The following is a 15027-nucleotide window of genomic DNA, read 5'->3' as shown; positions in this document are numbered from 1 at the left end:
ACAGCAGGTGGGCCAGCTTGTGGCGCTTGGTCATGATTTTTTTTTTTGGGGGGGGGGCATTGTAAAACTTGATAAATATTGAGAATTACGGTGTGTGTGTGTGTATGTGTGTGTGTGTGTGTGTGTGTGTGTGTGTGTGTGTGTGTGTGTGATGTGGAAAGTAAAAGAATTTGTCTTTGGAGAGCATACTGCTCACACTGACACTCACACTGATAGGAGAAACTTACATGAACACTTTATTGACATAATGAATACACATTCACACAAACAGTACATGAACCAACACGCACGCAGGTCAGTGTAGGAAGACACAATCCTAACATAAGACATGGGGTCACATCCAACACACTGGACTTGTTCCTCACAAACAACACTTCTTTAATCACACGTACACGAGTACTGCCTGGTCTCAGTGACATGGTACTCATTAATGCAAACATTAGACCAACAACACAAAAACAACTACCCAGGATCATTTATTTATACAACAGAGCCGATATGGGTGCCATAACTCAAGACTTAGCTGATTTTAGAGACTTTTTCCTCGACACAGACCCAATGGCCAATTCTGTTGAGGCAAATTGGACCAGACTACGAGACTTTATACATGACACAATGGACAAACACGTACCCAAGAAAACTATCACACAAAACCGGTCATTACCATGGTACAATAAACATTTAAAAAGACTACACAGAAACAAGGTAAAGGCAAAACGTTACAACGATACAGAACACTGGGAACACTACAGAAACACAGAAAACACTGCAAAAAGAAACTAAACTAGCAGAAACTAAATACACATCCACTTTTCTCACAAACGACACACAAAACTGTGACAAAAGTGACAAAACCACAAGAAATTCTACAGCTTCTTCAAAACACGCAGAGAAGACTCGACCGGAATTACAACACTACTACACAACGGTTCCTTGGCCACACCCACAAGACAGAGCCGACACACTTAACAAACAATTACAATCTGTTTTTACACGAGAACATACAAACTTGCCAGACATACCAACATCACCACACCCAACAATTCCTCCCCTCTATTTAGGCACCCAAGAAATTGAGAAACTATAATCTGAGGTTGACACTGACAAAGCGACTGGACCAAACAATATACCCTGCAGGATCCTAAAAGCTAATGCTTGCATTCTTGCACCTATCCTGCAGGTTATATTCTCACAGACATTACAAACCGGAGAACTCCCTCAAGACTGGCTTTTGGCAAATGTGACACCAATTTTTAAATCCGGAGACAGAACCCTCCCTGCTAATTATATACCTATTTCGCTAACCTCAGTTCCCTGCAAAATTTTAGAACATATACTTCATAGACATATAATGGACCACTTTGATAGGCAAAACATTCTGACTGACAGTCAGCACGCCTTTCGGCCCAAACATTCGTGCGAGACTCAATTACTTGTGACCACACACGACATTTTGCAGTCCCTTAACAACCCCAAAATTAAACAAGTTGACGCCATGATACTTGACTTTGCCAAAGCCTTTGACAAAGTTCCCCACCAAAGACTGTTAGCTAAATTAGAATTCTGTGGCATACGAGGACAACTTTCTAACTGGATTACCACGTTTTTGACTACCCGCAAGCAAAGAGTTGTTCTTGATGGTAGTCAATCCTCATCTATTCCTGTAACTTCTGGGGTACCTCAAGGCACCGTCTTGGGCCCCCTTCTTTTCCTTTCCTACATCAATGGTCTCCCACTATCACTTACCTCTACTACTAGACTTTTTGCAGATGACAGGTTATTTTATCGACCCATTTTAGATAGGGATGACTGTCTTCGACTACAGGACGATTTAGCTGCACTTGAAGACTGGGAAGCCAAGTGGCAGATGACGTTTAGACCTGACAAATGCCATCACAGCCATTTCACCCGTACTAACAAACCTATTCCCTTCATTTACAAACTCCATGACACAAACCTGAACACTCTCTTCACACAAATACTTGGGCGTACACATCTCAGCATACATGCGGTGGAACACACACGTGAGCAGCATCAGGGCCAAAGCTCACGGAGGTCTGGGGTTCCTGCATAGGAACCTTAACAGCTGTAACACAAACATCAAAATTCTAGCATATGACACTCGTTCGGCCACACGTAGAATATCGTGACACTGTCTGGGACCCACACACTAACAATAACATAAATAGATTAGAGGCCATACAAAACAAAGCTGCAAGACGGGCCAGATGTGATTACAGACACACCACATCAGTCACTTTGCTTAAACAAGACATAAAACTAGACCCATTAGCAACACGAAGACAAATACACAGACAACAAATGCTGTATAAAATCACTAACAGTTTAGTAGACATAAACAAAGACACTTATTTACACCCGACAACTACACGATCCACTAGAGGCAGCCACAACCTTAAGTACCACACTTACCAGACTAAGACTAGTATATTCACATATTCATTCTTTCCCCGCAGCATCCAAGAGTGGAATCATCTCCCATCTCATGTAGTTAATTATTAGCCCCACTCTTGACACATTTAGGAATGGGATCATCAGTCATTATCTCCCTAATCCTGGCCCTTCACCATGTCCCAATACCTTTCCTCATCCTAACCCTTATCCTAATCCTGTCCTGGCCCCTGGAATCCCCCGCACAACCCTCGCATATCATGCCACCCGAGACTGGCCCTCTGCAGGTCCCCTTGAAATGAAATGAATAGTCTCTTGTATATAGTGAGACATAGAGAAACGGAAAGTGAGGACACGGGAGGGTCTTTGGTGGGCTTGCAGCACACACCTCGCTTACACCCGCTTCGGTAGGTGTCTTCATACCTACTCCCGTGTGTATATATATATATATATATATATATATATATATATATATATATATATATATATATATATATATATATATATATATATATATATATGGATACGTATACATACATATATGGATTCAAAATAACTGCATATGTTGAAAGGGTGCTAATGTTAATTTTATTTATGGGTGACGCTAGGACGGCCCGCGTCCAGGAGGACGGGGCCCGGATTCACGTCCTGCCCGGTGCCACTAACTGGGATTTTTCAGTCACCGCCGAGTGGCTTAATTAAGACTACCCACATGCTGTCCTGAAGACCACCTCTCAACCAGGACTATTGATTTTTTTCTTCTAAAAGTGTCGATGATATGCTTCGAATGGCAACATAAACCAAGCAAGATGGCGCCACTATAAACACGTGCCTGCGCCACAACGGGCTGGGGCCGACCATCAGGTCTCACCAAGAGAGCCTTCAGGTGCTATTGACAGAAGCGTAAAAAAAAAGAAATATTATTACGAAAGTGTGTTGAACTAGCGTGTAGATTTCAACAAAGGGAAGAACAGTTTGCAGCTCCCTGCTCGGCGCGCCTTGCTGCGCCTGCTTGTTACTGTATCTTGGCCAGCCTGGCTTGCAGGATGATTACGTCACACGCATGGCGCCTGTACGTAGGATTGAATCGTTTTCTTTCTTTATTTTCTTTTTGTGTCTTTAGCTTTGTCAAGCAGCTTCACACAAGGATGTAGTCGTAGAAGACAAGACCAAGATCGGTAGAGTAATTGAGTCGGATCAGGACGCTAGTATTCTCCAAGGTGAACTCAACAGATTGTATGACTGGGCGGACAAATGGCAGATGGAGCTCAATGTAGGGAATTGCAGTATTCTGAGTGTAGGTAGGAACAACCCCTCACATAACTATTGCTTAAATGACACTCTCATAAGCAGGTCTGGGTGCGAGAGGGATTTAGGGGTCTTAGTGAGCTCTGATCTCCGTCCAAGGGCACAATGCATTCAAGCTAGAAATCGAGCTAATAGGGTACTGGGATTTATTTCAAGGAGCGTAAGCAACAGAAGCCTCGAAGTCTTCCTCAGACTATATTTAGCATTAGTTAGACCTCATCTTGACTATGCGGTTCAGTTCTGGTCACCCTACTATAGAATTGATATCAAAATGTTAAAATCGGTGCAGAGGAGGATGACTAAGATGATTCAGGGGTTGAGAAACTTGCCATACGAGGGAAGACTCAAACAGTTAAACTTGCAGGGTAACTGTATGGATTATATGGTAAGGGTAACTGTATGGATTAAATGGTAAGGGTAACTGTATGGATAATATGGTAAGGGTAACTGTATGGATAATATGGTAAGGGTAACTGTATGGATAATATGGTAAGGGTAACTGTATGGATAATATGGTAAGGGTAACTGTATGGATTATATGGTAAGGGTAACTGTATGGATTATATGGTAAGGGTAACTGTATGGATTAATGTAAAATTCTGGGGCCAGTATTCTCAAACCTATCGGCGCCCAAGTGCACATATTTGACAAGGCTTTCGTAGGCGTTTTGAGCATTTCCAGGGGTAGTTTATTGACCAAGGCGGTATTTTGACCCTTCTTCTATACCATAAACGTAAAAGAACCCTCATGAAGACCCGATTAATATATTTTTCGGCCTTTGGAAATAGTTGATGTGGGAGGTGGCAGCGTCTGAGAATACCATCATGGGGCTTGTGGTACACTGTCCGCTAGGCGCTGCTTGCAACAGGTACCCGATGCTTACGTTGTTTCGTGCCGTCCCGAGGAGTTTAAAAAGATCAATATTCCAGATGTGTAAGTTTGACAAATCTGTGATCCTAATTCCCCTTCCTCCCCCTTGTAAACCTGATAGTCCCCCCGGACGGAGATTTCCCCCTGGTTGAGAACCCCTGGGCAAGGGCAATAGTACCCCCCTCCTTACACACACACACACACACACACACACAATGGATGGTCAGGAAGCATGCGACAGCGATGCAAAAAATGTCTGTAAGTGCGAGAAATCAAATCAGCGAAATGCGGCAGGAAAAATGCGATGATATTTCCATACGTGTGGCTTTCAAGAATTATCAGTGTAAGTAGTGTGCAGAGATAAGGTTTTCCAGATTAAATAAGTCACTCCTTCGATAGTTACCGAAATGATATGGTAGCAGCTCAAACAGCTTCAGGAACTCCCTTTCACCTTTTATATGCTCATAACTACACGACCATTTAGGTTTATTAGCTACACCTCTGATCAAACACCGCCTCTGTGTGGGGTGCGAGGGCTTTGGTCAGACAAGTTTTTGATATTTTTTAAACTACAATATGGGGTGGAGAGTTTACAATGAGGAATGGAGTGTCCCAGAGAGAGAGAGAGAGAGAGAGAGAGAGAGAGTACCGTCAGCCTAAGATTTGGCCGCCATCTTTGTCCCATCTTACGCCGCGCTTTTCAAACACTCGCACAAGTTCTCTCCTAATTTTTTGCTTTACAGCCATACCGGTCGTCCACTGAAACTGAGTACACTTGTGTCAGACCTGCACACCTTCCCGATCAGTCAGCTGAGAGCCGTGGTCAATGAGGTCTGGGAACTTGAATGAGAGATAGTTTGAGCATGTCTACACCAATTAACCAGAGTCGTCAACCCTCCATAACGCCGTAATTTTCTTGCCATGTTTTGGTCATCCCACGTCGGAGCGTGCCGTTACAGTAAAAGGGTGACAGGAGATCATTAGCCTTCCGATCAGCCACTGTCTGCCCATAATTAAGGCACTAGGTAACCTGAGTAAGCTGTTCTATGAACGTGTCGAGGCAGGCTGCTTACGACCGTGAAAAGCCAGGCGCGCTCTTGAAGATATACCGAGAGACTTTTAGTGAGTCTGGGTGCTTCTTTTTGAGTGCTGCTGCTGTAATGGATTTAGTCAGTTTTCATGCTTTGAAACATTATTGGCAGAGGGTGGGGAACATTTCTCTTACTTACAAAGCCACTTTTCCTCGTGTGAACCTTGCCTGCAGGGAGGGACGCTGCCTCCTGAACGTCGTAAACGGTTCGCCTTGAGATACTCGTCACAGGCCACGTAGCTAATTAACACACTACTCAAGCACCATCAACGCCAAGGCGCTAGACTTCTTTTCTGTTACCCGATCGCAGTAAGCTTTAGGCGATAATGAACAGTGCAAAGTAATGATTGGGGTGGGAGGGGCACTGACTCCACTACTCGCAGTGCTGCTCTCCTCTTTCTCATGTGTACTTGCAGGGTGTGCGGTGCTGCATGAGCGGCGCAGTGCCGTCTCATGTACCGATGTGGTGTTACGTACACTGTTTGACGCAGTCCAATATTACATGTATACATACATACATATATATATATATATATATATATATATATATATATATATAAATATATATATATATATATATATATATATATATATATCTATATCTATATATCTGTGTGTGTGTGTGTGTGTCTGTCTGTGTCTGTCTGTCTGTCTGTCTGTCTGTCTGTATGTATGTATCATAAACTTGACCATCAGGATGATTTCCATTCAAGATCCCAAACTTTATTATTAGCACAAGTCTTATATGTGGGCTTGCAGGAAATTTGTATACTATTATAATATGTTCTCTCCGGACTGTTGGTACAGCCGAAGACTAGGCAGTGAGGCATCGCTACATTAACAGCAGCTCTGTCTACTTCCAAAGTAAGAAAATTGATCCTCTAAACACTTCAGTTCGAAATTGTCGCTGCGCTCGATGGGCCAAAAATGGCGCGCAGTAGCCTTATACACGGTGCCGCCTATGTCGCCACTTTCTCTCTCTGAAAGGACTCTACGCTAGGCAGGCGAGCAGCGGGTCAGCTGAGCTCAGGCTCAACTCAGCAGCGGCCGCCGGGCGGCAGACGTGTTTCATGGGCTGGCGTGTGTACTGCGTCGCCTCTCGCTCGCTCCCACCCCCAGCCTCTTCCCTTACGCTCCGTGCCCGCCCTCCTCGCGTAACTCAACCACCTACAAACATTACGCCAGCAACTTTTGCTCTTTTACTTCCTTGCCACTGCCGTCCATGGCGTGAAGAAGGGTGCCTGACCAGCTACGAAGAAGGGTGACAGACTCCTTGCCGCTGCGGCCTTGGCAGGTGAGTCCCATAAAGTAGCTCAGACTAGGCGAGCGGCGAGGATGGAGGGACAGCTGCTCTGCGCCCCGCCCAAAACTGATCGTGATGTGCGAGTGCTTGCGCTGCCCCACTGGCGAGGGTCTGGCGCACACTGCCATGCTTGCAGGGTGTGCGGTGCTGCATGAGTGGCGCAGTGCCGTCTTATGTACCGATGCGGTGTTACACTGTTTGACGCAACCCCATATTACATGTCCTGTGTACTGCAGTGCCACATTCTGAAGCGGCGTGCCATAGTACCCTTCTGTAAAGCCGTATCATGCACCGTCATGACACACACACACACACACACACACACACACACACACACCCCAGATATTCCGATGTTTGCAAGGGGCAGAACAAGGGGACACGAGTTTAAGTTGAAAGAAAAGCCTAGATCCCACAATAAAAGTTAAACAATATCCGCATCAATCTATCTATTTATCTATCTATTTATCTGTCTGTCTCTACTCATATAAAACTATATACTTGACAAATGGAACGGTCTAAATCCCGCGATGATTCAGGCGAGGAACGTTTACGAGATAAATTACACAGATGCAGGACAACGCGAGCATGTATGACTCCAGCCAGCACTTCGAACTACATCCAATTATGTAACTGCACTCAAGGGAAATCGTGCGTGTCAAAACTAGAGCCAAATCCGAGGAACTGTATAGATGATACCTTGTGATATAAAAATACGGGACATGTAAGCTTGACTATCCTGTAATAATAGACTATCAGTATATAAGGACACACACACACACACACACACTCTCTCTCTCTCTCTCTCTCTCTCTCTCTCTCTCTCTCTCTCTCTCTCTCTCTCTCTCTCTCTGTGTCACGTTGCAATTGCTGTTTCCTGATATAGCTACCGTTCAATACATTAGAGTGCGTTCGCGAGTGAAGTGTAAACAGTCGAGGCGTCTCTCACTCTGTCTATCGCACTCTGCACCTGATGTTTGCTGACGAGTGGGCAAGTACACGGGAGAGCGCTCAAGAAGGGACTATTTTTATGGCACCGGTAGCTACTGTGTGTGTGTGTGTGTGTGTGTGTGTGTGCGTGCGTTTGATTCACCCTTCGCCCTCCTTCCCCTCCGTAACAAGACCATTCGCCATGCACAACAGTATCACACGAGGCCTGATAATGGCACGTTTATGCATTACAACCTCTCTCTCTCTCTCTCTCTCTCTCTCTCTCTCTCTCTCTCTCTCTCTCTCTCTCTCTCTCTCTCTCTCTCTCTCTCTCTCTCTCAGATCACGCTAGTAAATTTTCTCACACATACACTTTTGTCGGAGAGAGAGAGAGAGAGAGAGAGAGAGGAGAGAGTGGAATGTGTGTGTGTGTGTGTATGTGTGTGTGTGTGTGTGTGTGTGTCGTAGGGACGTGTATTACTATGGCCTCCGCAGGTTTTACAACACACACACACACACACAGTCCTCTCTCTCTCTCTCTCTCTCTCTCATACTCGCTCTTTCAGTGTCGAGGGAGCGTTGCTAGAATTTAAAAATCAATCACTCATCACTCAGCAATATACATTTGTCCCTTTTTGCGAGACGTGACGTAACACTAATAAAAAGTTCACCTTGGGTTAACAACGAAATTAAACGTTCTGTTAAGGAGATAAATTTGTTCTACACGCTAAAGAAAGTACAAAACACACCGAATATATTAAGACAATTTTGGAGGCAGGCGACAAGCGAAAAGCCTTGCAAGTCAGGCACAGCGTTGGTACGAAGAAAATATTGCTGTAAACTGTAAAATTAATCCGAAGACTTCAGTAATATAAACAAAAAAAGGCGATTAGAAGCGGGACTGGACACCTAACTGACAGCGACGGTAAATTGGTAACTGAAAGACTCCCCATTGCGAACTTACTGAACATTTTTTTTCCTCGGTATTAAATACTGCCAGTTTTACCGCCACTACCGCCGAGATCAGCGATGACAATAGTATTACCGATAATCCCTGACCAGAGCAGACCTTGCCCGACTTTGTAATAACTTCCGATGAAGTCTTAAATGCTCTCCAGTCTCTTAAAACAAATAAAAGTCCAGGATCAGACAATGTATATCCTATTCTAACTAAGGACTTAAAAAGCGAAATACACTCTTCTCACAACTGTATTCAATATGTTCTTGCGACACGGCATCGTCCCTTAGGACTGGAAAATGACTAACGCAACACCGATTTTTAAAGAAAGAGGACAAAAAAATACCGGCTAATTACAAGTCCAGTAGTCTACCTTCAGTAGTAGGTAAGCTACTAGAGAGCATGATTAGAGACGAAATTGTGAGTTACCTTGAAAGCCGCTCATTAATTAATGATTCTTAGAATGGTTTCCGTAACAAGAGATCCTGCTTGTCGAACCTATTCACCTTTTACAACGACCTCTTCACAGTTTATGAAAACCAAAGCACTGAACGTAGTCCATCTTGATTTTCAGAAAGCGTTTGATAGATTTCCACACCATAAATTACTTTGTAAAATCAATCAACTGGTATTGACGGTTAAGTACACCAATGGATGGCAATTGTTGAACAATAGACACGAAAGAGTGATGGTCGATGGATGTAAATCAGAGTGGGCGCCTTGCTTTATTGGGCTCAGTTCTTGGCCCAGTGCTGTTTATATTTTACATCAATGACGTTGACGTTGGACTTAATAATCTCATTAGTAAATTTGCTGACGACACAAGATTGGTAATTCGGTCCTCACTGACAAAGACAGATAACGCCCCCAAGAGGATTTGCAAATTTTTTCAGCTTGGTCTGATAGATGGGAGATGTCCTTTGCCTTTAAACAGAAGTGTGCCAGGTTCTTCAAATTGGTACAAGAAATAAGAGGTTCGATTCCGAAATGTGTGGCGTAAAACTCAACAGCGTTCAGGGTGTTAAGGACCTGGGTGTCAAAAATCGCGTCAAACCTCGCATTCTCGCAGCAATGCATAGACGCAGCAAACAAAGTGAACAGAATGCTGGGCTACTTTAAGAGAAACTTCTCGTTCAAGAATGAAGATATAATATTTCTAATGTACAATAGTTAAGTCAGACCCCATTTGGAAAATATGCGGTACCATTTTGGTCTCCCCAGCACGCAAGGTAGGGTAATAAAAATGATATCTTCCTTGCGAAACAAACATTACGACGAAAGGCTTTCATCCCTGAAGCATCTCTCTTGAAAAGCGTCGCCTCCGAGGAAAACTGATTGAGTGTTTCAAAATACTCAATGGCTTTACATATGTGGACAAATACTTTTGATCGATAGCACATTTCGAACGAGAAACAATGGCACAAAACTTAAGTGTAAAACTGTATATGAATAAATTAGACTGCACCAAATTTCTCTTCACCAACGTTGTAGCGCGAGAATGGAATGGAACGATTAATTAATTTAATAACAAGCTCGACCATCGCTTCCTTCAACTTGATATAAACTAAAGTCGAAATGCAGTCATGGTGGCATTAAACATTAAATTTAATAGGATTTCACTTAGGTTTAAGGACAGACCACCTATTATGGACCGTAGGGTCTGTGGGGTCTGAATATCTATGTAAATTTATCTCTCTCTCTCTCTCTCTCTCTCTCTCTCTCTCTCTCTCTCTCTCTCTCTCTCTCTCTCTCTCTCTCTCTCTCTCTCTCTCTCTCTCTCTCTCTCTCTCTCTCTCTCTCTCTCTCTCTCTCTCTCTCTCTCTAACAAAAAATGTATTATTGTAATGTGAGAAAAATTACTTGCATGATCTGAGAGAGAGAGAGATTGTAATGCATAATGCTGTGAAGTGTGGGGGAGGCGTTTCCGGCTTCTTCCTTGTTACTTCAGGGGTGAGGCAGGGCTGGGTGCGTCCTTGCTCCATCACTTTTCAACACTTGCATGGACTGGGTATTAGGCAAAGTTGTTGTCCAAAGACGTTGCTGAGCATCTGTTGGCGACATCAAAGTCTCCAACACTAACACTAATAAATGATGCTGCACTCCTCTCGAAATCGCCGGAGGTCCTGGTGTCGGGTGTGGAAATGCTGCATGAGGAGGCGAATCCTCTGGGACTGAAGGTCTCCTGGGCCAAAACCAAGGTCCAGTTGTCCGGAGGCTTGCTGGATGAGACAGGTCAGTCTGTTCATACATGTGGTAAGGATGTCCAAGTCACCAAAATTTCCTCACGCCTTGGTTGTGTCGTGCACGGCAATGGTGGGTCTCACCATTAAGTCACTCGACGGATTGGTCTGGGCCACGATGTTATGGACTCGCTCAACACGAGTGTATGGCGTTGTCGATATCTATGGAGGCAGGCAAAGATTCGAATTTTTAAGTCGCATGTGCTCCCTGTTTTACTGTATGGCTGTGAGACATGGACATTGAATAATGAATTGGAGAGGCGTGTCGATGCCTTTAGTAGTACCAAGTGCCTTCGCAGGATCGTGGGGTATCACTGGAATGACGTAGTGTCGAATCAGCGACTACGAGATGCAACGGAATTGAGAACTGTTGCCAGCTTAGTCCGTGAACGCCATCTCCGGTTACATGAGCACGTGGCGCGCTTCCCGGACGTCGATCCTGCTCACAGGGTTGTGTGGAGGAGACCAGAGGGACGCCCTCGCACCTGGTGGCTGGGGCAAGTTTGACTGATCCTGCCGGGAGGGACTTGAAAGGATAGGGCAGCCTCGTGGGAACTTGCTCGGAGAGACCGTCGGGAGTGGAGGCGGCGAGTGAGTGAAGGGACGCGCCCCCAGGCTTATGCTCCCCGTTAATTAGTTGGTACCAATAGTGTGTGTGTGTGTGTGTGTGTGTGTGTGTGTGTGTGTGTGTGTATTGTAAGCTGTGTTTTGTTTTCTGTATTGCCACTTAACAAGCTGAACTAACTAACTGACTGGCTGACTACCTTACTGACCGGCTGACTGATTGACTGGCTGACTACCTTACTGACCGGCTGACTGATTGACTGGCTGACTAACTGACTGAGTGACTTGTTCCCTAACGGACTGACTGAGTGACATACTGACTGACATACTGACTGTCAAACTGACTGACTGACTCACTGGATGACTGACTGGCTGACTGACTGGCTGACTGACTGACTGACCAACTGACTGGCTGACACTGACGGGCTGACTGACGGGCTGATTGACTGGCTGGCTGACACTGACTGACTGACACTGACTGGGTGACTGATTGACTGACTACCTGGCTAACTGATCGACTGACTGACTAACTAACCAAATAACCAACCGGTCAAACAACAAGCCGGCTAACCAACCAACTTATAACCATGAAACTAAAAGTGTGTGTGTGTGTGTGTGTGTGTGTGTGTGTGTGGCTGAGACAGAACCGTGTGGGATATGCGAGAAGGCTTATCTCGCCCCTCCTCCTCTTCCTCCTCCTCTTCCATTTTTTGTTGTTGTTTTGCCATCGGCCTCCCCTCTCTCTCAGCCGTCCGTCCATCCCACCCCCTCCATCCCCACCGCCGCCGCCACCGCCGCCGCCCCACGCTGCTACTAATGGCTCAATTCTTTATGGAGCTCCCTAGTGTAGTGGTTATCGTGCTCAGTTCACAAGCGAGAGTGGAGACGTATTGGCAGTCTCCTTTGGTACGTGCCCCCTGTCCGTCCAGCAATGAATGGGCTCCGGGTGACAGTCGAATGCTGTGCTCATCTCCGGGCGTGTGTGGATGAGTGTTATAGTGTCCGTGGTACAGTGGTTAGCACGCTCTGGTCCGAAGCAAGAGATCCTGGATTCGATTCCTCGGCTGAGTCGAGACGTATGGTCAGTCTTCCTTATATCTTTGCCCCAGCAACCCTGCAACGAATGGCTACTGGGAATGTTTCGGAGGTTTTGTCTCGCCCCGTGGTAAGGGTTCTGATACCGCCAAAGGGACAGAATCCGTCGAAGGGTAGAATATAAAGCAAGGATTTGTGCCAGTCTCTGCCAAAAGCTTTCGAGATGCCTAAGACAACAACAAAAGTTTCACCGAAACGACTAAGAGAGGATGATCAAGAGTCAGTTGAAAAATTCTGACGAGTCAAGGTCGTGGGCACGAGAACATGTGATGTCGTTGCGTATGTAGACGCAAAATCCAGTTTTGGATTGAAATTTAGGATAGAGGTAGTAGGAGGGAACATAGTAGAGATTACTGTCATTAGCCTCAGAAACCTGAGTTTCGGTGAGGAAGAGAAGGTGAGGTTTAGAGGAAGAGAGAGGGTGTTCCACAGAATGGAAATTAGTGCAAAGACTGCGAGTGTTGCAAAGGTTGATGAAGAAAAAGTTCGAAGAGCTATCGAGACACCCATTAGGTCTTGAGACAAAAATGGAGTCCGATCTGAATGCATTTAAGGTCCCCCTCCAGATGGGGGACTCCGAGGCATTGCGTGAGTTTACCATTTTGAAATTTGATAAAATTTCGAGGAAATGGTGTGTGTGTGTGTGTGTGTTGCTTGTATGTAGCGTGGTGTGGAAAGTAAGAGAATTTGTCTTGAGAGAGCATGCTGAACTACTCTCTGGTGTTGATGAGGATGCGGAAACGGAAAGTGAGAACAAGGAAAGGGTCTTTGATAGGCTTGCAGCGCGACCTCACCTCTCGTAAGCACCTCACCGGGAGTGGTTTACGCCCGTTTCGGTGGGTGTCTTTCTACTTATTCCCTTGCAGTGGTCAGCGTGCCCAGCTACGAATCCGCGGGCCCGGGTTTGAATCCCGGCCCGGGCAGTCTGCAAGCAAATCACCCAGCTATTCATGCTCCCTTCCGTGCTGGTCGATTAATGGGTAACCTGGGGAAACCTGGGGAAGGTAAACCTTGGTAACTTGGTAACAGGCCCTGTGTTCTGCCCACTACAGGCTCAAGGGCCAGTGTAGCAGAGATGAGCACCGAGGCTACGCGCAGCTCCAGTGTATGCCCCCAACTTTACCTTTTTCCTGTAGTCTCTGTAGCCTTCGTTCTCGTCCTTATACAATCAGTTGAAGTCTTTCGGTCTTTGGATGCCCTTTCATCAGATTTACCAGTCTCATTGTCGCTTCTTTTTTTTTTCCAATGTTGTTATTTTATACACCGATTCATTCTTCCCCCTTCATCCCCTGACCAAAGTTTCTCTCCAGTTCCTCCTTAGACTTCAAAGTCTCTCTCTCTCTCTCTCACTCTTTACGTCCTGGCCTGGCGCCGGTAGGCTCTTTTGACTGGGCCTGATGGTCGGCCCAAGCCCGTCATGGCGCAGGCAAGTGTTTATAGTGGCGCCATCTCTTCTTGGCTCATGCTGCCCCCCGGAGCTCATTACTGATTTCCCTAGGACAGTTCCTCTAGAGTCCGGGTTGATGGGTGGTTTTCAGGACAGCATGTGGGTAGTCTTAGGCCACTCGGCGGTGACTGAAAAATCCCAGGTGGTAGCGGCGGATTCGAACCCGCAACATCCAGAACGCGGCGAACGTGGGACCGGCACGTTAACCACTCAGCCATCGCCAAGTGGTCCTCAAAGGGGAATAATTGGCATAGAATCTTCCAGAGAGAAAATGGGGCTTACAAATACGAGAGGGGAGGGAGAAATGTGCTCGCTGAGACTGCCCTAGGCGCTAAGACGGAAGAGCAAGGTCGACATTGTCAGACACTTCCACCCCTCACGGCAACTATTTCCAAAGCCCAAAAGAGAAAGCAGTCGGGTTCTAATGAGCGTTCTTTAATATTCACGGTACAGAAGAAGTGTTGAACTACCACCAGGGTCATAAAAGTAGCCCTAGAAATAACTACAACTCCTAGGAAAGCCTTGTCAAATATGCGTGATTGGGCGCCGAAATGTTTTAGAAGTCTTCCAAGCTGTAATTACTGTACCTGTGCAATGAGAAGAGGCCACCGTCTGTCGCTTGCACTTTATCATCATCTCCAAACTGCACATTACCAAGAGAGTACAGTAGCAGGTAAAGCAGCACATTCTGCCAAGAAAGGAAAGAAAACATCAGACATTGTATCTGCGTCGCTTTTCGCTTCTCACATTGTCACTTTTCTCCTATTTTTTTCTTTTCCCTGTTACCTTTTTTGTAATAAAGTGGCAAGATGA

General features: G+C 45.5%; 1 protein-coding gene across 1 annotated transcript in view; it reads left to right on the top strand.

Annotated features, from left to right (window-relative positions):
- The first annotated feature begins 6714 nt into the window (after window positions 1–6714).
- The window catches only part of LOC126998406 (uncharacterized), a 136979-nt gene continuing 128666 nt past the window's right edge, over window positions 6715–15027 (top strand). Inside the window, exon 1 of the mRNA XM_050860053.1 lies at window positions 6715–6974. The gene's annotated coding sequence lies outside the window, so the exon portion shown is untranslated. The remainder of the gene's footprint in view (window positions 6975–15027) is intronic.

Source organism: Eriocheir sinensis, chromosome 2 (genome assembly GCF_024679095.1).
Source record: "Eriocheir sinensis breed Jianghai 21 chromosome 2, ASM2467909v1, whole genome shotgun sequence".
NCBI classification, from domain to species: domain Eukaryota; kingdom Metazoa; phylum Arthropoda; class Malacostraca; order Decapoda; family Varunidae; genus Eriocheir; species Eriocheir sinensis.
The sequence above is the reverse complement of the archived record's forward strand: the minus strand, read 5'-3'. Positions and strand labels throughout refer to the sequence as shown.